Here is a 13,574-nt window from a genome sequence, read left to right as displayed (position 1 = left end):
GTGCCTTGTTTTCCGCTCTTAATTTCACTTGCATAATACCAAATTGCTTGGGAGGATGCTGTCGGCTTCATCTTTTAATGAGTTGGATTGCATAGTCTGTAGAAAGCACAGTACGAGGCGGATTTTGGTCGTCTTTTGTGAAACGCAGCTAGCCGTGGTATTGTGTAACTATGTGACGGCATCCACTTTGATTTGGGCTAATGGAACCCCACCAAGATATACAATTAGAGGGTTGGATGTGTTAGGATCTAATTCCATCTCATCTCAAAGAGCCATACACATGCTGTGAGAGAAAATAGACACAACAACACACCAAAGAAGCCAAATAAAGCTGTTATTAGTTGATCACAAACCCAGAACAGATTCAGAATCAATGCTTAGCTGGCACATTGACCGCCTTGACAAACTATTTACAAAATAAAAACTCATACGAAAATTAATTCCTCTGTTTGATCGGGTAAAGGGAAAATGAGACTACTTTCTGCATTTCCTTTGTTCTGTAGTTTGTAAACCACTTGGATGGAGTTTAGAGGAAAACAACTAAAACTGCAACAATAGAAACAACAGATTCATTCTGGCTTGTAAAGAATTTATCATGCATTACAGATTCAGGTCAGCCCAGTTTTAATTCATCTGTGCATTAATATATACAAATGTGCAGTGTTTTTAGAGGTGCAACATAATTTCTCTTCATTGCATGTATATGTGTTCTGACATTCAGTATATGGAAGCAGGTAACAGCTCTTGATGGCATCTATCAATCAGGATTTTATAAAATTATGTATTAGCTTCCTTTTAGTTCAGATGGATGCAGAATTGGAATATGAATTACCTGTAGAATGACAGGAAGAGGGTTTTGCTGCATTTAAAATATATAATAATCCAATAAAATATATAAAATCTTTCTCTATAAATATATGTGTATTAATTCTAATATTAATTCAGTTTCCTTAAATTCAAATTATGCAAGCAGTTTGTGGCTGTTTTCCAAATGCATAATTCTCAATTCAGTTCTGACTAGCAATCAAACCTGCTGTCAGCAGGGGCGTCATGCATTCATGATTTTTGAGGGGGCACATTTGGGGGGGGGGGGGGGGGGGTCGGGAGTATAAGTCATTCTACGAAAGCACTGTATAACTGATATAGGCTTATTTTTTTTATAATTTTTTTTCCTTTTTATTCAAAACAATTCCAAACATGCTTAATATATCAGGAAATATCTCGTTTCTCAAATATGTGTAGGTAAACGCGTTTTGCACCTTTATAGATTGTTATTTGATCAATATATGGAAATGTAGTGTAATCTATTAACTACACATAAAAACCTGACTTTTTACTTAAGTGCCATATCATGCCATAAAATATTTTTAATACGACTGAATTTGCATTTAATGTAAATTTTAATAACAATATTGTAAGATACTTATTTTAACACTTTCATTTTACAGAGAGTAAAGAACATTTACATTATCAAAAAACATTTTCATTCAGTCTAGCCAGAGTTCAGGCACTCTCAAAAACTCCCATTAAAATCACTGAAGCACTTTACATTATGAAACGAATATCTTACTTACATTCGTACGCACATCTGCACTTTTTGTTGTTTCTGATGAGAGAATTCGCTAAATAATTCAGTCAGCGAGCAAGTGAACAAAACACCGCGTTTCAGTGATGACTCTTCTGGACGTCTCTCATTGGCCATTGCATCCATAAGTGCAACAGAATAGTTTCTGATTGGTTATCATGAAGCGTTGTACGAATGCGTCTGTCTCTGGCTCAGCGCCAGCCAGCGAACGCAGATTTGAATTTAGCAGCTGATGCTGTGCACTGAACGATCTAATCACACCGCTGTGATTGTATCAAATATATAAAAAATATTATTCTGAATTTTTTATTTTTTTTTTCGTTTGGAAGCTGCATTTAAAATCCACTTGGCTCAGAAATCTCACTTTGAATGGGCACGACGCCTCTGGCTGTCAGTGATGTTATATGATGGCCAGGGGTCAAAGGAATGCCTGAAATATTTCTGAGATTGGACAGTGTGTTATTTTTAGAGTTGTGGAATGAGAGGGGAAAAAGTTGAGAGCTTTACAAGTAGGTCAGCTGCAGGATTGCTTCATATCGCTTTCAGTATTATTACCGTCCTGCAGCCTAACTTTTAATCCAGCTTGAGCTGCACCAATTGCACTTTCACGGACATCTTTTATTGTAGTCAAAACTGCTTACAGAACCAAAACTGAGCTTCGGCAAATACCTGAAAGAATTTCAGAGGGGAACGATGGCCAACGGGTTCTATTTATTGTGCAGATTTTGTCATCAGTGTTGGGTGACATTATTTTGAAAGTAAAGTATTATATTACAGTATCATTGTTCTAGAACTGTACAGTAATGCTATGTTTGGCTTGCAGGTGTTTATTTTTTTACATTCAGATTTTTGTATCATTCAGAAACTTAAAAAAAGTGTCCAAATACAGCTTGAGAAATGATTTTTGTTGTTGTTGTTGTTGTAATTGTGGTGTTGTGCATATTTTTCACTTTCAGTGTGCACAAATACACTTATGTAAACGTGTGGTCACATTTGCCATTGCTCTGTGAAATTTCAATAGGAATCTTCATTTTTGGGAGTTTTGCATGATTATGCACACAGATTTTGCTCATGTTAAATGTGTTCATGGGAATTAACTACACTAACCAAACAGAAAGCTGCTTGGATTGAAAATGAAATCACTACACTAGTTACAATTGATTGTCTGGAGACTGAAGTCATTATAAGTTGTTCTTGCATGGTTTAGGCTATATCTTTGAAAGATAACCTATGGAAGCCTGTTTCAGCCACAGGGTTAATAAAGAGGGAACATTGATGTTTTACCTCACAGTCTCAGAATTCCGAGATATAAACTATACCTAATCTCACAATTCACAAGAAAAAAAGTCACAATTTTGAGAAATAAACTCAGAATTGTGAGATATAAACTCCAGTTTGTGAGAATAACTAACTTTCAATTAAGCCTCAATTTTGAGATATGATCTCAGAATTGTGAGATATAAACTTATATAGCCTACTTCTAAGAAAAGTTTCAAAATAGTGACAGAATTTAGATTTCCTTTTCCTTACAATTTCAAGCTCATATCTGGCAATTCTCAGTATATGCCTTTCAATGCAGAATTGTTTTTCTCTGAATTATAAGTTCACATTTAACTTATTTTCTATAAAAATTAAAATTAAAAATAGAAAATGTAATTGTGACTTTTTATCTAAAACAATTATTTCAATTCTGAGTTTATATTTTCTTCTCAGAATTGTGAATTCTGCATTGATAACTCACAGTTTTGACTTTGTCTTGCATTTCTGAGTCTGAATTACCTTTTGTAATTGTTTTTAATCCCATGGTGAACGGGCTTCCATAATAACTTAAGTATTATGGTGTAATATAAAAACAGAAGCATGGTACTTTTTTTTTACACCCAAAAACATGACTTGTAAAACTCTTTTTAGTTCTGCAAGGGCCAAAACGGCTATATCAGACGCAATAGTACTGCATGAGAGCGATGCCGGTTTGATTCTTTGATGTTTTCGGCTTTTATTTATTTCGTTTCAGTTAGCAGTGTGAAATTGTCTGGTGTTATGTGTTCAGACTGAATCGGGTCCTCAGGAAGCTGCGGCGTCTCTCCGAGAGCAGAAACACACCAGGTGTCCTTGCAATTAGCTGCTGTGAGATTGATGAGATCTGGCTGGGCTGATGGAATCACTCTTATTACATTACATCTGGACCGATGTCCATTTATTTACGAAGCACCGGCGGAGCAGGTGACTGCGCCGTGATGGAAATGATGAGGTTTATGGTAGCAAGGCCCTCGTTTGAACTGTGACAGGTAAACAAACTAATTGATTTCAGAGGCCCCACGGAAACAGGAGCTGCCACATTTCCCACTTTTCTGTTTGCCGAACAGACGAAGCTGTCATCCGCAGCGGCTAGAACACGTCAAACGTGGAGCCGGTAATTTGAGCTGATGAATGACAAGCCGAGACTCTTGTTAGGTAGACGGCACGCTCATTAGAAAACACATTTTCAGATGTCAGCATGCCCCCATCTTCCATTTTCCTCCGTTCTTTGGATGGAGAAAAGGACGAAATAAACGCTGCTTGAATATTGCGATGTCATAGAATCAAGCAGAAGGGACTCAAACCTCAATTGACACGTCTGGTGTATCCGAGCGTGTTTTGAACGCTGACAGCCATCTGCGAGGGGTTCCTTTCACTCCTGCTAATGAGCGCTGTGTCACCGCGGCCCGATCTCCTCTGGACCATCCCGGGAGACACGTTACAGCTGTCGGGCCCCTCGGCTCGTTCCTGCGGCTTGCAGCGAAGAGCCTCAAACGACATCGACTTCCGCCGCCAGAGAAAACACAAAGCCTCTGCTGACTCGCTTTCATGAGCGTGTTTGTGCACTTGAAGGGTTGTCAGAATGAGTTGAAATGTAAACTAGCGTGTGAACGCTGCTTCTGCTGGTGGTGCGTTTAAGTTCTTCAAGTAATGCTGTTATAGTGAGTCTTGAGACAAGATCAAGTTGAATTAGTATTATTCAGTTGTGTGTGTGTCACTGAACTTACATAATTTAGTCAGAATGTCCATTGACTACAGACACATTTTGTAATAAACATGGTTTAAATGTAGGCTATACTCTAAATTAATCTACTAAATATACAACAAGAACTGCAAGGACTTGTGGGGGAGACCGGGGCTAGTTGTCACCCACTGTAAGGTTAGGCTGTAGCTCACTAATTGATTTCGAGTCAAAAGTCCTGTCACACATATGCATGCTTTTGTCTAGGTGATTTGTATGTTGGTTTGCAAATCTCTTCAAAGATATTCAGATCTTCAAACTAAAATTGCAATATCATAATGTTTTTGTAATAGCTACCAGATTCTCAGTACCATTTTCTCAGGACAGAGATGTCAGTTGTCACTTGCTTATGTAAATTTGCACAATTTGTTTCAATATTTTTGGCCAAAAAGATAGTTTGATATTTATGTTTATATGTAACAATGTAAATTTAGTTGTTTTTTAATTTTTTGAGTTCTGATTCTTGACTAATTCTACAATATAATATAATATAGTATAGACTATTTGTTTAGCCAAGAACAAACAAGAAATGAATTTCAACCTTTCATTCCTGAGGAGGAGTATAGGAACATGAATAAAAGAAGTAAGATTATCTATGGAACTAGAAGAATAATGGCCAATTGGAAATAAAGTCAAATGTTCTCTGGTTTCACTCTGAAAATCCCAGACAACAATTTCATCCATGAGACGGCAAAGTAAACTGAATAAGCTAGATGATAATTTCCCATAGCTGGGGATCATTTCACTGAAATACAAATTTGTAATAATACCAGAAGAGAAGAAAAACACATTCTGCTCTCTCTAATTCTAGTCTGTATCAACTGGTTTGCAAGGCTTTTTATGTAAAAAGCAAATATCTTTGTTTCTGCTTCCAACTGACTGCTGTCTAGGATTTACTGCATTTGAATCTAATCACGAAATCTAAGTATTCACAAAGCACAAAGATATCTCACAGAAGCAGCCAGCCGTTCATTTTGAAATTTGTCTACTTTATTAGGGCTGAAAATCGTTTCCTGTGCAAGAAAAAGAATCAAAATCAGTGAGAAGCACAGAGAATAATTTATCATGGGATGAGTGTCATTGGAACCTGCGATTCAATTAAACTGTATGTTTAATTTTGCCTCAAGATCAAGAGTTAAAAAGCCTATTAAAGTGGCTCTCTTGATGCCGAATCTATCTGTTATCAGCATGTCGAGGAAATTCGAGAGGCTCTCTGGTGTGCATCTCTATCTGTGACACACTGTCAGTATTGTTGAGGGGTTTGTGCTGTCGATGACATTATTCATGGCTTCATACGACAGGTTGGGAAGAACAGGGAATATTATTACAATAATAACCAGCTCCATGTTCACAACAATAATAATAAGAACCGTAATGGTTTTAAAGAATTGCAAGCAGCATTATCACTGTCCTCTCCACAGAAACACGAGACATCACCTGCTGTTAACACCCTTCACCTTTGTAAGTAATAATTTGTTAAATGATGTTTTAATTATGAACTCATGGGTTTAGACTAACAATGTCTTTATCCTTTTGTTTTTGTGGTGTGTTAAATGAGCTGCAATATTTATATGGTTTAACATTTATGTCACAGATAAAAATCTATGAATGTCACTGCATTCAATTACAAAATATAGCATTCATTTTAAAGAAAGATGGCACACGGTCAAGCGAAATCAAGTCCATCAAATCCGTTTATAAAACTTTTTTCTTACTAGAAATTATGTCACTTCATTTCTTACAATTGCAATATATATATATATATATATATATATTTTTTTTTTTTAAGATTTATTATTAATTAATTTATTTATTTATTTATTTATCATTATTTTATTTTTTTTTCTAGTAAAAGCTCTAGCATTATTTGGTTTTGGTTTGGTTTTGTTTTCGCACCTAATGCAGAGACATTCCAGCTTTTTTTTTTTTATTGCTCAAATGCATTTCAGGACCACTATATATGCTAATGATCATAATAAGGCTTGCGAATTAAAAGCACATTAGTTCTTCACAGTGTGACTCCTGCAGTGATCTGTGCAGCAGTCTTTGTCAGTGATTGTGAACCTGAGTTGGATGAAACGTGGCGCTCTGATTGCAGGCTGATAACCAAAATGGATCAATATGTGTGTTGTAAAGGTTAAATGATGCTCTGTACTGTGTTGTCATGGTGCAGCGTGAGTCAGAATGAATGATAAGAGCGGCTCGAAACTACAAGCCACTAACATGGCCTTATATCACGCTATAAGTAAATCAGAAGAAGGATTCAGCCATCAAAATTTCTGTGTGTTGAAATGAGAAATGTGTTGAAATTTGCAGTGCTCTGTGGGCTTGTGCTGCATTCCCAGGCTGCGTGTTGCTGACGGCGCTCCTGATGCTGTTGCGTTCTTCTCCAGGAGGATTAGACACTTCCTGAGTTATGTAAGTGAGCTAATGAGCTGTACACACTCCTACACACACTCACGCTCATACACACTCCAGTCCCTGTGGGGACCTCAGACAGACAGCCTGTCCTCTCTCCCCCGGGCCTTCTCACTGCCTGCTATATACACCAGAGACAGAGAGAGAGAGAGAAAGAGCAATAAATGAACTGTACCGTGTATTCAAGGACACAGAGACAGTGTAAAAATGTTTGTGACTATCACTGTTCATCTGTAATTACTCTGATTTGAAAAGTTTACTGCCATGTTATTCGAACTCCTCCTGTATACGGTATGTGTATTGAGGTGTAGTATGCACATTTGTGAAATACTTTTTGTTTGTTTTAAAAAAAACATTTCAGTGATTAATGAATTGGATGTAATCACATCCATTGTTTTCTTTGACTTGATTTCCTAATTTTTTTTATATATATAATATATATATATGTAAAAACAAACAAACAAACCAAAAAGTACAAAATTGAGGCAGAGATTGTGTGTGTGTGTGTGTGTGCTCTTGTTTTTGTGACATATCAGGACACAACTCTGTATAATGACATGGGTATGACACAGGTATTACAAGGAGAGACTTATGAGGACATAACCCATGTCCCCATTTTCCAAAACGCTTATAAATCATACAGAATGAGGTTTTTTTTTTTTGAGAAAGTAAAAATGCACAAAGTTTCCTGTGAGGTTTAGGTGTAGGGTTGGTGTAGGGCCATAGAATATACAGTTTCTACAGTATAAAAACCATTATGCCTATGGGATGTCCCCACTTTTCACAAAAACAAATTTGTGTGTGTGTGTGTGTGTGTGTGAGTGGCGTTATAAAGCTTTCATTATTATTTAAAAATATTAAATACTGTAATAAATATTGTTTAACCATTTCACATAGATGGTTGAATTCTCTATATAACTATATATACAGGGTAATAAATTATATGTAAACACATTTTGTGAGATTTTTCTTTTCTATTTCTACTTTATCTTCGGTTCTTTTCAAACTTATGTTTTATATTAAATGTTTGTATAATATATTTCTGTGCGTTTTCGTATATATATATATATATATATATATATATATATATATATATATATATATATTTCAAAGGGCATATATATGAATGCATGTGTTTGTGTGTAGTAAGTTAGCTTTGAGGCAATACAGTATATAAATATAGATTACCTCTTTCATTTAGACTATATACTACCTTGACAAGCTTTATTATAACCAATACTGTACCAATTTGTTTTCACAATGATTTTTAAATGACACACACAGACAGACACACACACACACACACACAGATTTGTAATGTCATTCATGTTTGTTCAGCTTGTGAAGAGCATTCTGAAACTAGTAGAATGCGTTATATGAGAGCATTGTGTGTATGTGGTGTCTTTTCTCAAGGTCAGCAATGTTTCCTTACACTTCATCATATGATGTCATGCAAATACCCGTTGTTAATCAATCAAAGTGTAAATTAATTTGTCTGATTCATTCCACAGATGTTGTCGGCCATGAGGAGGGTTGTTTGCATCTGAATACTCTCATGTTCAGAATGAGCAATAAGATGGTGAGTATTATTTCCTTCATTCAGATAACGGCACAAAAGGACAAATCAGTCGTCCTTGGATCTGCCCCTCCACACAAAAAAATATCAACTATTGTGAGTGTTTCAACTGCGGGAACATGATGAATTGTTTTCATTGTAGCAATGAGCTTAGTAATTGTAATGAGTACGTATTAATTCCCCAATGAACGTCAAATATTTAGATTTACCCCTTAATTAAAATGTGTACTTGAATGCTTATCTCCTCTGCTATATTACCTCTACTGTGAACAATTAGGAACTGTTTTAAAGACACTGGCTTCCATAAGCTAATTGTTTTCTCTTTTTTTCAGGGAGACTCTATCAGAACTGGCCACTAATTAACAGAAATCACAGTAACTATTGCATAGGTAGCTTGTTAATTAATGGTCTAAGATGCAATTAAATTACAAATGCACATCCTGATTTACTAACCAACTTCTCTTAATCCTGTGTAATTTCAGAGGGATCTTGTTAAATCGAAAAGCGGAGTTATCAGGGTGGCAAAGTGCTAATTAAGCTTTGAAGGGGGGGGGGGCTGCATCAACAGAGCACAGGGATGATCTTTCTCTGTCTGTTTACATCGCTGCAGTGCATTCTGGGAGGTCACCCCACAACCTGGGGCAGGCATACTGTTATGCTGCTCCGAAAAAAAAATGTGTAAGACAGATAGAAACAGCACTTCTAAATCCCTTCGGCTCTACGTTTACGGATGCAGATGCCTTTATCTGTACTAATGCCGTCAACATTTAAAACAGGAAACTTTATTTCCAAGAACTGAAGCCTTGCCACAATAAAATATGTGGATGGTGAGTTATTTGTTGCTGCACCAGAAGCACAGATTTTCTGTTACATGATGGAGGTTTCTTATTGGTAAGAAAAGTCTCTTTAATGTCCCATTTGTTTCAGAAATATGATAACTGAGTTTCTGATTTTTCTGCTCCTCTAGTCGTTCAAAAGAGATCTCAAAAATGACTCAAACGGTACTCAGATTTGACAAGATGCCAAAGATAAAAGAAAAAAGCTCAGCATTTCTCAACAAATCCTTAATTAGGCCTTCTTTGTAGACATTTCTTGAGAAGAAAAAAAAGTAATCTCTTGTCATCTCAGAAGTTTCAGAGGAGATCTCAAAAATGTCTCTAATTTTCCAACAGGCTCCGAATTAACGTCTCAACAGATTCTTGTTGTTTTTCTCTTGAGAAAACAACTTTGGTCATCTTGCATGTGATCCAAACTTAAAGTGAGAAGTTTTTATTTTGAAATCAAACAATTGTCATCGAATAATCTTATAATCTGTCTATCCACATTCATACTCTTACTGTATGTGAGCAATCATTTTCATTTTTAAGAAAAACATCTGAAAGTTGACACTTAAATGAAACATAATGGAGGGACGCATTAGCCAAATTCAATCGAGACTATACGAGACGTTTCTTACCACAGGGAATTAAATGACAAAGTCCTAATCAAATCTGAAAAATGAGGTATTGCGGTAAAACAACTTTGCAACTCTGTAACTGCAAGTCAAATATTTTATTTGTTTCATGCTTGTTGATCACAATTTCCCTAATTTTTAAGTGTCTCCTGTAAAAAACGTGGCCCGTCATATACGGTTAAGATGCCTTCCTCTGGGCTTTAGGGAATCAGACAGACAACATGGCTTCCTCTGATTAAGAGTGTAAGAAATCCTGTTACACACTTGCAGCTGAACGCCTGAGAATATCACCACTCTCATTATTGGGCTGGGATTTGAAGAAGGGCTTGTAGCGTTCCTCATTGGGAAAATGTCTACAAACATCTTTTCATCCTTTTTCCTCTATATTTTACTCCCTCAGTCCATTGCGTTTCATCAGTCTTGTAAAACAATGAGTAGTCATGTTTGTTTTCTGCATGCCATCGTATGGTCAAGGTGACTCTTTGCTAATGCGTGTAATAAAAGAATTGTGTAGCGGGAAATGCTTACAGCTGTCTGTAGCGCTCTGCTTCCACAACGAGATCTTTTAGTTTTCCTACATGTTGCATCATAAAGAACAGACAAAAGGAAAGTTGCATGGTCAGTAAAACATTACGATTGACTATGCTTAAGGTTAGTCCATCATGTAGGAGTTAATTTTTAATTTTTAATTTGCAGCTGATTGGTTTGAGAAGAAGTAGAGAACAATTGAATGAAACAAAAATAAATGTATGAGAAGGTAAGACTGATCTTTCAACTGCTACTAAATGAGTCTATGAATGATTCTTTTAGTGTCATTAATAGAATTATTTCAAAAATAATAAAATAAAAAATACAATTATTAAAATTATAAAATAAAAAATAATATTATTTTTTATTAAATTATTTTGAAAAACTTTTTTTAAGAAATTAAAATATATATTTTACATTTAAACATTTGTATTACAACATACATTTTTACGCAACAAATCAGAAATTATGCCAACTTAAATCTAATTTTAAAGCCTTAAAATACAGATCGATAACTTATAAAATTGAGACTGATTTGAAAGTTTAAAAAAAGATGGAAAAAAAGCATGATGAGTCACTATTTAAAAATAACAGGTTCATAGGAGTCATTTGTTTGTTGTGTTAGTGTATACAACCAAATTGCAAACTCTTCTTTTAAAGTTTCAGTCATGGTGCAAATATGTTCTGTCCACATGGACGGAAGTGTATAGACATTTGTGAACCGTTAACAGAACTTGAACACCAAGTAAAAGAAAAACAGGTTCTTCTAATATTCAAAAGCTAGGTTCTCTCCATTCAAAAGCTTAGCTGTGTTGTGCATTTATTGTGCATTTGACACAACAGCTTGTGTGGGTTCAAACTCCCAATTTTAGAGCGTTCGTTTATGAAATACTCTTTAAAGCCTTAAAGTACAATGAGTTTGAGAACACGTCTGCAACACAGAGACTTTGCTCTGTAATTACAGTCGTGCCGGGACCAGCAATTTGTTCCTTGACACAAAGCATAAAAGTCTTTCCTAAACCCAGACCATACATGCGCATATCAACTTTTCGCGGCCATTTTGATCCTTCTAGACTTCCTATCACTAACACGTCCCCCGATCAGTCGAGGCGGCAATTAGTGCAAATTAACCGACATTTTCAAAACCGTCTTTGCTCAGAAAATGGCCGCTTTGTAGTTCAAAAGCATCCCATTCTGGCCCTCATGTGGGAGTTCTTCCAGCATTTGCTTAAATCCTAAAATAAGTACTGCAATCTCCAGGCACAGACCCACTGTAATGCTTTAAAAACAATTTAGAAACTGTCATCGTTGTAATTACAGTAACTAATTACCGTCCTGGGCAAACAAATAGCTTAACATAATATGGGCCCAATCAATTTTGAAAATAAATAAATAAATAAATGCAAATTCCGAGCTCGAGGGGGAGGGTGGGGGATATTTTGGCAAACCTGAAAAGGAATTCCGGAAATAATGCACTTTGTTTTATCCACACATAATTCCCAGGGAATATCATATCATAAATATTTGCATTCAGTTCTTATCAGGACATTTGCATTTGCCTCTTATCAGCCGGCAAACCAGGCACCGGCAGATAGCGCGAGCTGCTTCCACGCCATACACACATTTCTAATGAGACACGTCCCAGGCTGATATCATATTTTGGCTAGAACTTTATCGCCAAAACGAGGAGGTCATTTTCTCCTAGAGTTGGCTCATCTTGGAGCTGTCTTTGAGTTGTTGCTTTTTTCTCTCATTTGATGTGATTCAACTCAGATTCATTTTTTAAAAGCCCGCAAAAAAGGATTATTCCTTTTCTTCTCGCGACCGCGACTGCCTGCTATCAGTGGCACGTATGCTAGCGGTGATTATCACCACGTCACAAAATATTTCAGTTTTATCTGTGTATTATTTTATTTGCCACTGCATCATCCCTTGAAACAGGGCGGGAGGAAGAGGAGGAGAAGGAGGAGAGAGAGAGAGAGAGAGAGAGAGGGAGGGAAGGAGAACCGTCGTCCTCGCAGCACAGACAACTTGCCGCCATGCCCATCTTCTTCAATTAGTACACGTATGCAACAGTTAGCGGGGAAAAAATGAAAATAATTGTTTGATAACGTTTTCAAAATGGCATTCCACAATAACAATTTCATGGCGCATTGCGGAGTGTAATTATAAATCAGGCGTTTTTCTCGGACAGCCAGAAAAACACTGGAGGTCAAGTGAAGTGTCCTAGTCAAATACTGCTCTCATTAGCACAATCTGCTATTATCTGCTAATTATTTCTCTGTTGCTCCAAACCGCTGTGCCGGGCGCTGGGCGTCCGTCTACCCACGCGCCTCTCAAATCAGTCACCTCTCCAGAGCCGTGCTTGTGCGAATGCGTTCGTTTGCATAAATTACAAAAATCATTCGACAAAATGCTGTTTTCTTTTGATGTAACCATAATCAAGAGAAAAGAAAAAAAAAAAAACACAAATATATGTTGACTCAAACTGTTTTCCTACTTATTTTCCTGGCGTCTATCCTTATCGCTTTTCTACAATTAAAGGCATTGCTAAGCTGAAAAAGTAAACAGGAAATTATAAAATCCATATGCGACCTACCATAACATGTACAGAATCTGGTGCAGAAACAAAACTATCAAGAACTACAATAAAAAAGAATACTAAAAAAAATAAAAAGCAGGTCAGTATTTTTTTTGTAGTGTAATAAAAGTTTACCATTTCAAATAAATGCTGTAACTGTATAAAAAAAAAAAAAAAAAAAAAAACTTCTATTCATCAAAGAATAGTGGAAAAAATGTGTCTCGGTTTCCACCAAAGACTGTTTTCCACAAAAATATTAAACTGTTTTCAACATGCTTGAACAGAAAATCAGCTTCTTATTTAGAATGATTTCTGAGCGATCATGCGACACTGAAAACTTGAGTAATGATGCAGAAATCCAGCTTTGTATTCACAGGAATAAATAACATTTTA

General features: G+C 36.2%; 1 long non-coding RNA gene across 1 annotated transcript; it reads left to right on the top strand.

The window, feature by feature from the left end:
• The first annotated feature begins 6,951 nt into the window (after positions 1-6,951).
• LOC132157840 (uncharacterized) lies at positions 6,952-9,654 on the top strand. The gene is made up of 3 exons (XR_009437629.1): positions 6,952-7,043; positions 8,555-9,008; positions 9,102-9,654. It is a non-coding gene; the product is annotated as an uncharacterized LOC132157840 (long non-coding RNA).
• The last annotated feature ends 3,920 nt before the right edge of the window (positions 9,655-13,574 follow it).

The sequence above is a fragment of the Carassius carassius genome, chromosome 15 (assembly GCF_963082965.1).
Source record: "Carassius carassius chromosome 15, fCarCar2.1, whole genome shotgun sequence".
NCBI lineage: Eukaryota > Metazoa > Chordata > Actinopteri > Cypriniformes > Cyprinidae > Carassius > Carassius carassius.
Note: the sequence above shows the minus strand (reverse complement) of the source record. Positions and strands in the feature narration are given on the sequence as shown.